The sequence below is a fragment of the Leptinotarsa decemlineata genome, unplaced genomic scaffold (genome assembly GCF_025532065.1).
Source record: "Leptinotarsa decemlineata unplaced genomic scaffold, Ldec_3_MD MMD2_tig00000035_RagTag_RagTag, whole genome shotgun sequence".
Lineage (NCBI taxonomy): Eukaryota > Metazoa > Arthropoda > Insecta > Coleoptera > Chrysomelidae > Leptinotarsa > Leptinotarsa decemlineata.
The window spans coordinates 7,228,211-7,241,727 of NW_027412540.1; the positions used below are offsets into that span (position 1 = coordinate 7,228,211).

The 13,517-nt window shown below is 34.1% G+C and overlaps 1 protein-coding gene across 8 annotated transcripts in view; it reads left to right on the forward strand.

Annotated features, from left to right (window-relative positions):
• The window catches only part of sv (paired box protein shaven), a 288,001-nt gene that overhangs the window by 121,424 nt on the left and 153,060 nt on the right, over positions 1-13,517 (forward strand). The gene's annotated exons all lie outside the window — the stretch shown is intronic.

Consider the following 13,517-nt stretch of genomic DNA (forward strand, 5'->3'; position numbering starts at 1 on the left):
CTGATGAGTAGATTAGATAGATTCCCTGCCCTTGTATACGTGTTGAGCTTTGAATTTGGGTACGAATTCATCTCTCTTTTTGTTCGTCCTTTGTAACTTTCTCGTCCTTTATATGTTTCTCTATTCTGTCATTCTGATATCATAGATTTCAACATTGAAAATCTCCGTAACAATGGTTACATCACCAAAGTTTTGCTCGAAAATATATCAGGAAGTCAATATATTCCAAATTAAATTTCTGATGACTTCAGTGTTTACTTCTGAATAGAACTATGATAGTTCTATGCACCGCAAACATTTAAGTCACTTATATACAAATTACTTAATGCTTACGAAGTTTTCAGATAAAGGTAACACCTTTTTATCAGTGTGAATTAATTTTCATGATAAAAGTAACTTTCAATAAAACAAGTTTTACATTTTTCATATATCAGTATTAACATAACCGGTATATCTCTTTCTATAGCGTCAAAAGCCACCTTTTCATGGGTTTTAGGCGGGCATTTCAATTACTGGTACGACTGAAAATTATTATTGGAGTTTTATATGAGCTTATTCCGTTTTTAATTCAATGTTGACATTTACTCCTAAAGGGCAATATTGAAATATGAGTTAGCCTCTCTCTAAACCTCAATAAGGAATATTCAAATAAGTATGTAAAAATAGTTCAGCTGTAGATTACGAGAAATTGAGTTCCACGATCTTCTTTTCTGAATAGTCAAGATAAATTCATGTATACTAATTTTCTGTTGCCAAAATATCCAATGAACTGTCGAAAATATTTCACCAGCAATGCAGAAAAATTTCATGGAAAATAAGTAGAAATACGTCGAAAGTGTTACATTAGCAGTAAAATTCAAATAAACTGTTATAATTTGATTATGATTAACAAAAACTCAAACCACAAGCGAAGCTTCCAAAGGCGGTCCGTTGCAGAGTGAAGCTTTTTGATCGACTACCGAAGGAGATTATTCGTCGTTTATCTTTGATATTCCTGAATTTAGTTTTCTGTCAATTTCATAGATGACGTCTTTGAAATGGGAGCTTTATTTTCTCACGTTTGCATTTTGAAGGAAATTGAGTTCAACAATGGTTAAGCGATACATCACTGATGTCTTAGCGTGTCGAAACAGCTCTCTCAGGTATTGAATCATTAACGCTTTCTTAATGGGCTTTGGTTTGTTGTTCCTGAGTATTTCGTTCTGAAATATAGAGTTTTGAACACTTCTAGATCTGTGTATTGTGCACAATGAGTGTTATACCATTAAATTTACTGATATATTTTCACTGATAATATATATATACACTACAAGTGAAAATGTTTTCAAAATGTTCGAAGTGTATTGAGTTGATCGAAAGAACAGCAGGCAGCTGTAGTTCATCGTTCTTTTTCAAATTAGACACTTTATGTGACAGTATCAACTTTTGTGATATTTCAGTTACTAATTAGGCGGTTGTTTTTTTTGTATACTTAGAATCAAGCAGCATCAAGAAGTGAGCTCGATGTACAGGGTGTTCATTAAACATGCGGCAAAAATTTCAGCAACCATTCTTTGGACTATACTATTTTGATGGGGCGCTTGGTTTCGAAGATACGGGGCGAAAAAGAATTTCGACAATAAACATCCATTACACAAAATTACATGTAATGTTTCTTAATCTACAAGAACTGTTGAAAATGACTTCCCGCCGCTCGGATGCAAGAATCCAATCTCCTTCTCATTGACTACCGAACTCTTTCAGAAACACCAGGATCACTTACGAGATATACTATTCAAATTGAATGTCTGCAGCCGTTTGTAGTAATCGGAATGTTGTTGATAGGTACCAACGGAACTGTTAGATTTTCAATTAATTGGTAGGCTCAGTATAGTACGCCATACTTTTTTGTCGGCTACGTTAACAATTTTAAAATTACCAAAATTGTTACTGTCGAAATTTTTTTCGCCCCTTATCTTCGAAACAAAGCGCCCTATCAAAAATCATTAAAGAACAAAATATCATAAGAATAATCCAAGGAATAGTCCCTCAATTTTTGCCGCATGTTCAATGAACACCCTGTATATGATAGAGCGGATCCAGAAAGCTGTTATAGGAAGGTGGGTATATTATAAAGATAGTGTATATACTGCTTGCCCTTCTCTTTTTGATTTTTTACGCGATTATCAACATCTGGGAAGGAATGGAACGCAAAAGCTCCATTGCTCACCTATGTATATGGGTAATATTCCAGAGACGATTTAATTTGGGCCTTAAGAAGCACCGAAATATATTGAGGCGTGTACATATTCCTGAGTTAGGTATTGATTTAAAATGCAAAATTTAAATTATATACGAAGTATGCAGAATTTTGTTCGAAAAAAAAAGACGAGAAGAGTGAAACAATATATTGCATTTCTTGTCTTGACTAGCAGGTCTTCGATGTCTAATAAAAAAATGACGATAATATGGATCTTTAGGCAACGCTTCAGTATTTGATGAAATTATTTTCTGAAAAATAATGATACGTAGCAACAGTTCCACGAACAAAAATTTTCTGGGCAAAATATAACGTAAGAGTTTACTGAGTAAATCTTCATAAATATAGGTGACATACTAAACGAAATTACTTGTTGATCTTTGTTAATGAAAGCCAAATTGACACTGTCGCTCGAGGAGCGACAATTAACAAATATTGACAAATTAGTCTTCTTTCTGTCTTGCCCATCACGGAAAATCCCTACTTTGGAGGACAGGTTTAGCCTACAAAATTGATTAGAAATTTTTTTACTATAAGATGAGAGACATTTCATCAGGAACAAAAACTTTGTCAATAATAAGTTGTTTCCAAATTTGTTCAATTGAATGCTGCCGATAAATTGCTTCCAGAAATTATTAAGAGGAAATACAGTGGCTTTTATTTTTTCTGAAAAATTGTTCGAGGTATGACATGCACATTGTTATTCCACTGAATTTGCTTTCTGGCTCGCTGTTGTCGTAATCCTACAATGCGTTTCATCTGCTCATGAGAGTGGTGAAAATGAGTATATAGTGTTTGACGTTATGAGTAAAAATTATTTTTAGAATTTCTCTCAACTATGAATTACTATCGACGATATACAAGTACTTCCATGAAATTTATTTTGATTGTCACCCTACAAAGTGTCGACATGTATAAAACTCAGGTTCAATCACTGAAATTGAACATGGACATTATATAATTTGTTTCAATTGAGGGCTTTGTCTGTGAATAATGATATCAGTGTTTTCTTATGTTCCGGATCAAAAATCTTGAATTTTCATCCTCAACAAGATTGTAGTATATTTCATACCGAAATAGGTAATATATAATCATTAGACGTTATATGAATTGATGACAGCTTCTGATGCAAATAAGGCACGTAATGAGAATTAGAATACGCTACGAAATCCCACAGGAGATGAAAGCGATTACGCGACAAATTCGCTTCAAAATGTCCTGTGACAGTCCCATTAATCATCGCTTCTGGTATGCGATGCACTGACTTGCATTTAAGCATAATGACATAATCGAGGGACGAACTAGGTAATGTGGAATTTGATGATCATATTTTCCTAGATATACTTGATAATGATTATATAATTGAGAAAGTGGTACATGAAATGAAATTACTGAATATTCACATTAAAATGTGTTACTAAGATAAAGAAAAATATTACCCATCGGGAATATTTTGAAAAATGTATCATCTATTTATGATGATTTCTGGTAACACTCACTACTTCCTGAGAGTGTAAATTCGAGTTATGTAATTTGAGTGACTTTGAAAAGAAAAATATTGAGGATCCGGACGAATTCTTTTCAATTTTGAAAACTGTTTCTTTAATTCATTCAAATGAATTTCGGATTGTTCAATTGTTCGTGAGCTCATGCATCTTCGACGACTCCCATGTGAAACCGATACTCCTATATTGAAATTAACACCAGTCGTATCAAATAATGGGAACCTACCTTGTTACAAAGAGTGAAACTTCAATCCTTATGAGAAGGCAATTGAAAATGTTAGCGTGAGGAAGAATTTCATTGATTATTTCAAGTATTTGAATACATAATGTTAATTATCCATAGCGAAATAATATAAATGAGAAAACTATTATTTTGAAATGTTGATTTCTACTATCTAGAAAAGGTGTAACCGGAGATGAACTCTCAGGGATTTTTCGCCCACGAAATTAAATTCTTCATCGTTAGGTTCGACACGGATTACTATTACAACAATAATTTTATTCATCTGAAAGTACTTATATCCGAAAGTACCTACACTTTGAAAATTAGAATAACTGACTGCATAAAAGAACAGTTTTTTTTTAATTCCTAAATTTTTTAAAATTCTTCGCTATCAGCTGAGAAGAATATTTAAAACATTCCAATTTTTATTCAACATATTGCCCCATTACCGGATTATTTCAAATTCTCGGAAGAAATTATTTTACGATAGAAAAATTTTGTCTACATTGACATCGGCTACGGAGGCACATTTTCACCGGGAACAAGAGGTTGCATACCTTAATGAGGATCTAGAAGTGATTTCGAATTGAGGTGAAAGTAACCAGGTTCAATTCAATGTCACAAAAACCCATGCATCGGTTTTCTTCAAGAAGATAAATGTCTCCGAACTGGATATAATAATGTCAGGATAGACAATTCCGCTTTCTGCTTCGATAAGTTTGTTGGACACCAATATGTCTGAGCACAATCATGTCGCTGGAATTGCAAAGGCTGCTTCTCAAAAGCTTGAAACACTGTTCCGAACCAGAAAACTGTACACACCTAAGCAACTTTCGTTGCTTTAGCTCAGATCAGACCTTCTTTGGAGTATTGTTCCCATGTATGGAGCTCTGCCTCCAAAGATATCCTGAAGTTGCTGGATTCTATCCAGAAAAGATCCATCCGCCTGATTGAAGACGCGAACATCATGTGCAACCTTGATAGCCTGAAACATCGAAGAAAGGTTGGAGATTTGTCTCTCTTCTATAGATACTTTAACGGGAGGTGTTCAAGTGACTTGGCACATTTGATTCCACCGAGAGCGATACATATAAGAAATACGAGAACGACTGTGGCTGCTCATCATTTTGAGATTCGACTCAGTACACCACGAACTTCACTGTTTGAAAAGTCTTTCATTTGTAGAACTGCGTTTATGTGGGAAACACTTTATGATTACTTTTTTCCAAATAAATTCAATCTCCAGCGATTCAAATCCAATATGAATCGGCACTTTCGCACAGGCACCGCTCTGAGAGCGCCTTAAGGATTTTCCTGTACTGCTCGTGTTGTGTCCCTAAAACAATCAATAATAGCCAAATCTAATTCATAATTCAACACTTTTTCACTACTTCTCACGAGGCAGCCTTAGAAGTCTTTAAAATAACTGTGAGCTGTGGAAATTCGACGGCAGCCGTTTTCAAGTACGAAACAGTCGATATGCTCTCTTACGAGATCTCTATGTAGACAATCGAATTTGACTATCAATGTAAATGGTCGATTCTTAATTATTGAAAATATTCAACAAAGTTTCAATCCGTAACAAAATATCCATGTAATCCAAATTATGTCTATTTTCATTACATAAGACACACACTCCTGGGAGACTGGTTCAGGTAATTGATACACCTACTGGAAATACGATAATGCGGAGCCATGTATGAGAAAGAAGCCCTTCATTCATGAATGGGTAGGGACACAGTTGTTTGATTCAGAGATTTCTTCATTCATGACAGTTTAATAGTTGAATTGTGATCATCACTGTGAACCTGATGAGTGAAACTTTATGTTAACTTCTGTAGTGGTCGTTGCAATGGAATCAGTGCTATAGTTTGATGACTACGGTGGCAAAATTACTGGCAGAAAATTGTAAAATGATAGTTTCGAATTGGTGTTAAAGTTTTTTTTTTTAAATATTTGTTCGAAATTGTTTTCGGTAGTAGAAATATCTAACGTGCAATCATTCAATGAATTTATTGAGTTGACAGTTTCTACTAGTTTCAAAATTTCATGTATTCATAATTTCTGCGAAGAGTCAATGTTCAATTATGAAACTCTACTCGTATCATGATTTGTGTGAATCACGTCAGACGTATTTGGTGCCTGCATTCGTAGAAGTATCGTAACACACCAACAATAAAAATATTTTTCAAATAATTGTTATGTAAACATCTCGAAAAAATTCTAGAGCTCTGCTAAACCAGAATAATAATGAAAAATTATGTTGGACTCATCTAGGTATGTCAAATTTTCAGATATTACAAAAAGTATTTCGTTTACATGGAACAAGCGAATGAATGTCATTACGTACTGTCATCGATTACCAGAGTATATTTAACTCATTCATTATGTAAGATCGTGATTTTATGAATGGATTGAGTAGGTACTTCATCTTGTAATGTTATCCAGATTGGTGGTGAAGAGACAATAAAAGAAGTGTCTTATTCCGAAACATCCATGTCCGTAATTGAGGATGACAGTGTTCTATTTGAGTGAAATGTTACCTCTTTCATATATCGATATTGTGTGGCAATACTGTGTGAATGATATCTCAATCAATTCCATAACAAAAGTTTGGAGCACAAACTGAATTGGAAAAAGTGTTTTTGTATAATTCAATGTTCATATAAGAGTAGTTATTTGGAAAGTATTTTTCTTTCCCGTAATTCAATGTTTACATGAAAGTAAAGGACTTTTTCTTACAGTTTGTGTCTGAAAGTTACTTCATTGCATGATTTACATATCTTCGTGATCGGTTTATTTTGAAATCAATTTAATTGTTCCTTTCTTTGGACGATTCCCACATTTTTTCGTATATACATGGAGAAGTAGAAAGTTGAAACCTCTTTTTCTCAAGTATTTTGTTCTAATTCATTACTTGAGAAAATCAATATTGGAAAAATTGAGAAAAACCACTATTTGCTGAAACAAAATGATACAAAAAAATAATGTTAGGCTTATGCAAGTATATGAAATTTTTAGGCATTTTGAACGTCAGTAGTTTGTTCTAATTAATTACTAGAGAATCAGTATTTTTTTAAGAGACAAGGGACAAGAATTATTCGGCATAATGGAGCCAGTTGAGATGATTTTATACGAGGAAGCTTTGCTATGCCTATCATCACGGAGTGACTCTTTTTCCATATTTCAAAAATAAAATTTATTTATTCTGAACTGATTTCGTTTTCCGAACAAATCGACATAAACTTGCTTCTAATTATACACTTTTATAATGTGAAAGTATACAAATTATAAAAATAAACATTTTTCTGTTCCTCAGAGTGTAGGAGACGAATAATCTGTTTTTTCCTATCAGTATGTCTATTCCAAAGTATTTGAATTGTGACCATATTGAGAATATTCAAATATATTGAGAGATAGTCTCATTGATTCAACTTTAAAACACCAACAGATAATTATCAGAAATCGTACCTAGTTCATATACGTTACATCCATAGTGAATGCACTTGATTCGTACTCAATTACAATACTTTTCATAAAACTTAATTTCAGCCACTATGTACATCTTTTCTTGTTGTTCCTTCTCACAACATGAATCAAATCCTTATGTGAGTGAAATAACGATGAATCAAATTTTTCCACTGATTCTTTACTGTCCATGAATTCTCGAAATATTCACAAACACACTATCATCTCTCCAACGGAAATTGTTCAATTATACTCCAGTTATTAAAAATATTCAAAAAAGTCCGTGCGACAGCTGGTTTTTCCGTTAAACAGCTGTCGCACCCCTACGAACAATAACCCTCAGAAGTCGAAACTTGTGCGAGCTAAGGATTAACGAGGTCTTACCTTTTAACGTGTGATTCCTAACACGGATTGGACGATAGCAAGTGAAAATCGATCGTTCAGACTAGGGCTTGAACCACCGACCAACACGGCAGTCAATTCGAGTGAGTGAACAAAGCACCCACGTCGAACCGCCTGGCTACCGACCGGCTAATAAAACTCTGCTTTCTCTGCATCTGCATGACAGTTTGAAAAACATATAACGTAGTACCATCAATCAAAATATTATAGTCGCGAAACACCGCTAACGAATATTCATTTTTACGTTAAATTTAAAACTTCTATCTCCATGGTTATTTGAAATTCAAATGAAACTTTTTTCGGCAAATTTTGTATGATAACAAGTATTGCGGGTGTAAAATATGGATATACCTAATGAAAATACTGCATGCATATTTAATTAGTCCAAAAGCAACACTCGCCCTGGCTTATATTTGCGGGCTTTCAAATTCACGCATACAAAATGTGTGCCGTCCTTTGATCTCTGAGCACAGAAGACCCTCAAAATTTTGTTATCAAACTTGCATTCAATAAGATACGTTATTATAATAATTTTTCAAATACAATTTCAATTCCAATATCTTGCTGTTTTATTGGATTCGCCCTAAACTGACAAAAATGTGTTGATTTCTTCATTTCAATGGACAATTTACACATATTTGCCGTGAGATGTGATTAGATGTGGAAGTCGGCCAAGTTTTCGCAAACCTGAATATTATTGCTACTCAGAAATATCAGTTGTCGCCTTCTCACGATTGACAACCCGCGGAAGCCGACACTTTTACGAGATAAGGATTAACGAGGTCTAACCTACAAAGTGCGATTTCTAGCATGGGTTGGACCAACGTTCACATAGCGGTTGATTGAATGGAAACAAAGAACCACGCATGCCATCCAACCGGCAACATTATGATTCATCATTTCATTCATCGTTGGCATGTTAACTTCGGGTAGTACCTGACTTAATTTTTTGTCCACTTTCCTTTTGAAATATTTTCGAATCAATCTAAAAAGTCCATATCTAATATGAATCATCTATTTTGAAACAGGGTAGTTCCAATACGTATATGTAGATGCATTTGTAATGCATCTGTAAATGGAAAAAAATTGAGAGAATGAAATTATTATAAAACAATAATCTCCATTCAAAATCATTATTTTGTTTGGACTTTGGCACGGAACAGTGTAGATTATATAATTCTGTTGGTAATCAAAACAGTTTATCTCATTATTTGATTGGATATGGTGGAAGTATCTCAATACAGCTAAGTTCAACAAGAATCTCCTTACGATTTAGATTATGGTGATTGGCTTTGAGTTCTCTCTGCCCGCATGTGTAGGATAAGTGTGGCAACTCAGGGAAAACTATTATTTTGTTAATTAAAAATTTCAAACAAGAAAAAAATTGGTAGAAATGAGTAATGAATAGTTATTTTCAGTAAAATTACTCCTGAACTCAACTAGATGAAGTCAGTGACAACTCTTTTACAGAAAACTACAATGAGAGTATTGGAGTGTTGGTGTTTAGTGAATATAACAACAAATTGGGGCTTCCGGAATAAACTAGGAGATTATTTCTCACAGAACTCCTTTCCCTTTTTTCTTTTTCGAAAAACTTTGTATTAGACAACAATAACTGTTCATTTAGTTACAATTTTTTGATCCTCAAAGATCTTTTTTTCAGATTTTGAATATCTTATTGAGATATTTGCAAAAAACTAAACTCTTCCCATTGTTCAACTACATTATTCAAATCTTTTGGAATATACAGTGACGCAACTTGGATAAAATAGTAAATTACTCTAAGTTAAATTACAAATCGAAAGGCACCTCAAGCATACCTAATTTTCTGTCAGGACGATCAAAAATTTAGTGAAATCGCCATTGTGAATTATTATACCATCGAATTGTTGAGAGTTGCGATTGAATAGTTTTATATAGGAAAGTGCAGAAATATTACAAAAGTTCATAACCACTCTCTAACATTCATCAACCAAATAATCTTAGGTATACTGTTTATACGGTAAATGGTGTATGTTTATGCCTCATAGAAATCATGACGCAACAAAATGAAACATGCATTTTCATTTTCATAAATAACAAGGATCTCATTTGTACTAGCGAAGGACATTTATGAAATCAATGCAGACAAGAAGTCTTCTTGACATTCCACACGCCAATCTTCTGAAAAGAATTTTTAGACTATAATTGAGTGGATTTTTTTGTGATTTGTTGGTAATTTTGTATTCATTGTCCTGTCCCGAACAATTTTGTTATTGATTTACTATTTGAAAAATATATTTGATAATGATGATGATAATAATGATTATTATGATTTGGAGAACATACGCAGACGCACGGTTATTTAAAGTAGTTATTGGTTAACAATGCTGGTACGCCCTATGAAAGGGTTGGAACTTCGGGTACAGAACCTGATCAATAACCTTTTTTAGATGTAATGCGGTTTGCCGCATTGAAACAGAAATCTTAGCAGGCTGTCATTCCTCTACCCTATGATTACTTACATACCTCACGGTTTGAGGAATTCAAATATGTTCGAAATCTGTTTTTTCATTAACCAGTTGTCGCTCCCCTTCGAACGACAACTCTCAAAAGTCAAATCTTGTGCGAGCTGAGGATTAACGAGGTATTACCTCTTAACGTGTGATTCCTAACACGGATTGGACGATAGGAAGTGAAAATCGATCGCACCGCCTTACGGCTCGAACCACTGGTTCACACAGCGGTCGATTGAGTAAGTAGAGCAAATTACCCTTCTCAACCGACCGGCTACCGTTAATTAATATTAATGATGACTATGTTATTTATGATGATGATAATAATACTTTCGAATCCTTCATAAAGTATTTGTCAATATAAATTTAAAAAAAATCATCATTCGAATCGATCAGATTCATACGCTAGATTCTTACGAATTTTCTTTCACTGAGACCCTGCGCCAACGCCGATCAAAAATGAAATGAGTCGAACGGCGAAACCAGAGATCACAGCAATCTCCTCTAAAATTAAATTCCGCACCAGCGCAAGCGTCAATTATCAACTTCCAATCTACCAATGATAGGAGAGGGGTGGGCTAGCGAACGCAGGCGCCAGCCTTCCACCCTTAATGCGTCCGACCGACCCTAATGTAGACCTCAGATTAGGTTAGGCTAGAGCGTCGGAAAAAATCTAGTGTCCGCGCTTCGAGTCCACTTACAAGGAGTGAAAACTTTGTCGTACCGTTGCGAAAAATATTTTTCAAGAGGATTCGGTCTTGAAATTTTTTTTTTTCGTGAAATGAAGGAATCAAAAACTTACGCTGAACTAGCTGGTATCCCCTGGTACTTGCGTTTATTTGGCTAGCTGGAAAAGGTTCTCATTTATATGAGAACCTTCTCCAAATCTTTATTTTATGGAAAACTCTCTCTACGAAATACAGAATCAAACACTAAAATTTTGAATATTAAAACTGAAGTTTAAAAATACATCAGTGAAAACTGCACCCAAATCGGTTAAGCCGCACAGACAAACGGACAATAACTCTTGAAAATTATTATTTTGGATTATGTTGCGGTCAAAGGATTATATCAAGGGAAATGTAAATGTTAACCACCGAATGCAAAACTTCCAAAATGTTTTTTGCTCATTACTTTTGTCTTCAAAAATGTTTATGGTGGTATATGGTGACTCCGATAAATCATAACCGTAATATATCTTTCACGAAAATTCAAAACTCTGTGATAAATTGAATATTTGCCAATACCTATACTAATATCTTCAGTGTTATGAGCCGGATACTCATTGTTATTGATCGTTTGTTTTTAATTTCATTTCAGTTCTACATAATATTTTGTGCTAAATTAGAAATGTATATGTAGAAAAAATCGATGAATGGAAATCAAATTTCAACTCTTAGTATATTATTTATTGCTTCACTGAAAATGAAAATTCGAAACTCTCGTCTCTCGAGTAGAAGAAATTCAACGAAAGCAATTCTCCAACACATTAGAGATATATCATTCTTCTCGATGTGCATTTCACTCTGGAAGTTGAAATCTTCAGAAGATTAATTATACTATAATGTAGAATAATTCTACAGTACCATACTACAGTTTGGTTCATCTCTACTTCTTCCAACTCTACATATTCACAATGGTTTCAAAAAATGTATTTTCGTTGATTTAAACTTCTCATAAATGAAGTACAATTAAAATATTAATTGAATGCGTTTTCTCCAATTTATATATTTATTGGACTCTCTAGTCAGAGACTATTCTGACATTCTTTCTCTTTCGAGATTAGTACTTGAATATTCGACTGATTTTGATCATATTATCATAAAACTGATATGCTACTAACATTTTGAATCGAAGTTCAATTATAAAGAGATATTTCTTAGTGTAGATACATGTAGCAAGTGTATTAAAAACTCATACTCTTATATAGATCTTTATCTTTGTAAAGTAAAATAATAAGCGTTAGTCGAATTCATGATGTGACGCAAAATTCTGCTTTCCCATTCATTCACTCATTCATTCTATTCTTTCGGCAACACATAACATATTTTGATTCAATTTTCTGCACACCTAGTCACCAAACAATGGCCGCCTAGTCATCAAACAAAGCGAAGATTTATCGTCAAGGAAATAAACAGTGATATAAGTCATAAGCATCCACCCTATACGGGGTGAATTTAACACCTTTCATATGTGCCCACCCTATAGGTATATCCTAGTAGTCCATCACATCGAAAGTTAGCTTCCAAACCGCTGTGACAATCCTGGCTCCGCCCCCCATCTGACAGGACGCGTTCATCTGACTCACTAGTCCTGTTTACAACGTGGTCGCGGCTCCAGCGTCTCTCATCTCCCGACGGAAGCGACGCCTGTGGACGCCTCTCAAAATCCCGCACGATTCTAGCAATTTTCCCATAAAGTTCTGATTCTCTTGATTTCTAGCAGTGCCCCGATCTTATGAATATAAAGTGACAGTGGTCGTTTCTGACTAAGAAAAATGACTGGAAAAGATGACCTTTCGTGGTTATGCCTCTGCATTTGTGCCTAAAGTTTTAGTGCATAAAAATGATGGATTCAGTGTATCCACGGGATCGTCGGGTTGACTTCTGAAAGAAAAGACAAAGTTTTCCAAACTGGATACATCAAGTTTGACTTCTCTTCTGTCCCTCCGAGCTACCGGGACAGCGATGGACCTCACAACGGCCTACCGTTATAATCAAAATATGATGGAATATTATACTTGTAAGGATATTGCATGCAATCTATATTTTCAGAAAACATATATGTTGTCGATAAAACCTTTTTATTTTATTTTGATTCAATCGCTGGAAATAAATCATTTAGGTGTATGTTCCAAGTCAATAAACGTGATTACTGATCCACATCATTTTCAATTGTAAAATTGAATGAATGATCACTGAAATTGAAGGAAAGTTCATATGTTTTCAACGTTACACAAATAATTATTATAAGGAGTAATATAACATCCGAATATTTTCAGCAGAAACAAAGATTTTTTTCAACATTTGAATACGATGGAGCTCAAAGTTATTTGAATATATTTTTCAACTTTACTTCTTTCCGACGGAATTTACGTTGAAAATTATTCATGTATCTGGGAAGAACATATCAATACACTTGCTATTAGTATTATATAGAAACAGAAAAAAGAGTTGTTTTGACAA